We start from the raw sequence: 4,325 nt of genomic DNA, 5'->3' as shown, positions 1-4,325 counted from the left end.
ATCTATTTAAAATCTTTTAAATTAAAAAAAAAAGTTGTGAAAAATTATACATATAATAGGAAACTATACATGTAATGATAAATCTTAAACTAATTTAATCCTAATTTTTATCTTGATTTAGCTCATATTAACATTTTAAAATGGTCTTTTATTTCCTGATCCAATTCCATTTTTTTTTTTTTATTTAATTAATGCTACACGAGCTCTATATAATTGAAAGTCTCTGCATATTCTCCCGTTACGAGGGAAGGGATAAAAATCTTTAATGTTTGCAACATTCTTTTAAAGATACGTAAATTTCCTTTTCCTCAGTCTCATGTGTCAAAGAAATCCCTATCAAAACCTCATAGTAAAACCACTGAAGGGAAAAATTTTGGTCTCTTTCGCTCTTCTGCACTTGTATCGCAGTGTAAACGGATGTCAGTTTCATCATCGCTTCTTGTACATAATGTGTCTCCTGGATGAAATAAATCAGAGCTCTAAAATTTTCAAAAGTTTCTTTTAATCGGTCACGCATCTGTTAAAATATCTTTTACGTATACGTCAGGGTAGCTCACGTTTTTATACCAAGCTCCATGAAATAATTCGTTTTTAAGATTGCAAAGCTCATCACTTCTGACGACTTTTTTACAATCTCACCCCCATCTCAACAGAAACGGGAAGACTGTCATATCCGTAATCGGGTGAATGGGTCTCATGCACATTAAATCTGATCTAAAAGGACAGCCCAAGGGTTGGAAAATTGAATTATAGATAAGATCGATCATTAAAGTGCAATAACCAATCAATTTCAAGAAAATGGCCCCCAAACTTTCAATATAGCTTATGCACTAATAATCAAGTACCAGCGCCGAGTGTCTGAACAGCGCAGTCGTAAAAGCGCTTGCTTACCATTTATGAGTTCGATACTGTGCTTGTATGTGTGTGTGTGTGTTTTATTATTATTTTTAAAATAATTTCAAATTAATTTAACTACTTAAAATTTTTTGATTAATATATTTTCATTTTTATGCAAAATTTAAATTATTGATTATTGCAATAATTTATATTTTGCATAATTATATTTTTATATTTTTTATGCAAAATATAATTATTGGTTATTGCAAAATATAAATTAAATTATTTATTCTTCTAATCCTTGAAATATGATTTAATTTTTAGAAGTAATTATAAATTTACATGCGTTTCTTTAAAAAATATATTCAAAATTACATTATTTAAATTAACAATTTAACGATGGTTATAAAAATAAAATTCTTTGTCTCTTCATATGTAAGTTATAATTTAATTTTTTAAAGAAAAATAACCATGTTCATTTATATGGTACTTGAATTATAATTATAATTTAATTTTAAGTGATAAAATAATTACAAATATAATTTCAACGATAAAAAATATTAACTAAATATAACTATTTTCATCTTAAAATTATTAACAGTTTTAAATTTTAGCATTTTAATAATGACAAATTATTTGTTATGATTCAAAAAAGTTATATTTATATCGAAAAATAAATAGAGCAAATGAAATTAATAAAATTACATCAGCAAACGTTCTCAATATTAATAATCGAAAAATAAAAGTAGAAAGCAGGAGTTAAGTTATGGAATACATAGGCAAAATACGTTATGCTTCGTATGCTGCCTGATTTCCTGAAGAAAAGAAAATGTTTTTGAAAGTAAATTATACTTGTTTTCCGGTCGATCCCATTAAGATTTCTCTTATGGATAATCATTATTTATCAATTGTGGAAGATGTCAAAACATATTTATCTTGTTTCCAATGTTTTTACGATAATTACCGTTTCAGTTCTTGTATGTAATATAAAATTAATGAAACATTTTTATGATATTAGTAATTATAATAAATACTTATCATCATATAAGTTAAATTTGTAATTGTTTTTCCTGGATAAATGAACATTTATTTTTACATTATATAAAAGTAACGCAATAATTAAAAGTGTCAGTAAATTGTTAATTTTATTTAAACAATTTTTAAATTGGTTAAAGAAAGAAGTTTTTATATCTTTATTATTTTTTAGCTTAAATTATAATTCAGGTATTAAGAAGAGAAAATACATTTATTCTTTTATACGAGAAGGAGTAACATATTAATTGAAATCATCTTTCAATTGTTAATTTAATTTAAGTAATTTAGAATATTTTTCAAAAAAACCACATTCATATTTTTAATTATTTTTCTTCAAAAATTAAGTTATAACCTAAGAATTAGAAAAATAAACATTTATTTTTTTTTGCATAAAAAAAAGGAAAAAAATATATTAATTAAAATTATTTGTAAGTTGTTAAATTAATTTGAATAATTGTGAAAGAAAACAGATTTTTTAAAAAATGAAAATAACACTAGCTCAGCATCAAACTCAAGCCTCGTCTCGTGAATGCTAAGACAGCGTCTTATCAACTACCTATTTCAGGAGCTCGAGGATAGAGACACATTGTTAGTATATAAGTTACATTGAAAATTTGAGGCCCATTTTCTCGAAATCGACTGGCCATTGTGCTTTAATATTTTAATGAATGAACAACTTAAAGGAATAATAACATTAAACTAATTTTTATCTCAAACACAATTTTCCAACCAGTGCCCTCTCCGTAATGTGATGTGCAAGTCTAAAAAGTGGTAAGATGTCTTTATCCTTTGAGCGTGGTTCAAAATGACGATATCCATCCCTAAATTATCCTCGTGTTGCTTCTACTGCAGCGTCCTCTATGTTTTGCTTATTTTTAATTTCTGTACATTTTAATTTTTGTAAGATGGCAACATCGGTTGCCCAACAATAACGAAAATAATTGTTTTGATAAAAAAAAAAATTAGTTTTTTTGTCTTAAGTTATCCTGTCATCTAATTTTGTTCATTTAAAGAGTTAATATTTTATCCGTAATAAATTTTTAACATAAAATATCTATTCATATCATATCTATCTATAAATAACATATTTTTAACATAAAAGGTGATAGGTTTGTGGTGACCCGGACGTGATCTGAACACGCAACCTTCTGGTCTGGAGTCAGGTCTTTCAACATACATACGAACCACAAACCTATTACTTTCGCTTTCCAACAAAATTTAGATAAAGCCTCTCCGAGACAAACAAGACAATTCAGTTATATTGCTCAATTTTCAACGAATATTCGTTTCGTCAAGGAGAAAAAAAAACGTTGTCGCAGATGCTCTTTCCAGAATTGATACCATTTCTACACCATCTCCAATTGATTACGCAACTCTTGCAGAATCTCAAGATGATGAAGATTTAGCAATTTTAAAAAACAATCCAAGGTTGAGAGTGGTTCAGATTCCCATTCCAGACACCGACAAATCGATTTATTGTGATGTTTCCACCAACAGTAACCCCCCCCCCATACATTCCCTCGAATTTTCGCCGACAGATATTTTCTTCTATTCATACCTTATCTCATACTGGAATTAGAAAAGCAAGAAAATTAATCACAAAAATATTTATATGGCCAAATATCAATAAAGATTGTCAGTTGTGGTGTAGGGAATGCATGGAATGCCAACGATCTAAGGTTCAAAAACATACAAAGTCAGCTCTTACAGACTTCAAGATTAAGTCACCAATGAAGTGGATATTTTATGTTAAAAGTTTATTACGGGAAAAATATCAACTCTTTAAATGAACAAAATTAGATGACACGATGACTTAAGAAATAAAGAACACAATTGATTTATTTTTTATCAAAACAATTATCTCCGTTGTTGCTGGGCAACCAATGTTGCTATCTTACAAAAATTAAAATGTACAGAAATTAAAAATAAGAAGAGGAAAACATAGAGGAGCCTACAGGATTTCAGTCCAACTGAAAACTTTCACAAAAGAGCGTGTTGATTCATGTTTTGTGTCATGGAATATTTCATGAATAACTACAGAATTTGACTGACAAAAATATGAATTTTTAATTTTACGACAATAATACAAAATTTTAAATATTGATAAAACAGAATATGATCAGATTGGTCTACAAACGATTGTGCTTTACCAAATAAATATTTGTAAATTTGATCTGTCAAAAAAATTTTAATGAGCGTAGATCCTTAGCATCAGTATTATTTAGTTGCATTTTAGTATCCAGTGTTTTCTCTGCTAAAATAAATCTTTTAGTTGAAGTTTTAACGCGAATATTGCATTTAACAGTTACAAATTATTTAGAAGCTTAAAACAATTTGATCATTAAACATTGGAAAGGATTTGTTCTAGTACGTCATGAAATAAATGGTCACATATCTATTCCCTCTTCAACTAGAAAAATCAAATTTCGTAACTGCATTCGTAACTTCGTAAC

Source organism: Argiope bruennichi, chromosome 3, assembly GCF_947563725.1.
Source record: "Argiope bruennichi chromosome 3, qqArgBrue1.1, whole genome shotgun sequence".
In the NCBI taxonomy this organism is placed as follows: domain Eukaryota; kingdom Metazoa; phylum Arthropoda; class Arachnida; order Araneae; family Araneidae; genus Argiope; species Argiope bruennichi.
This window is presented reverse-complemented; position numbering follows the sequence as displayed.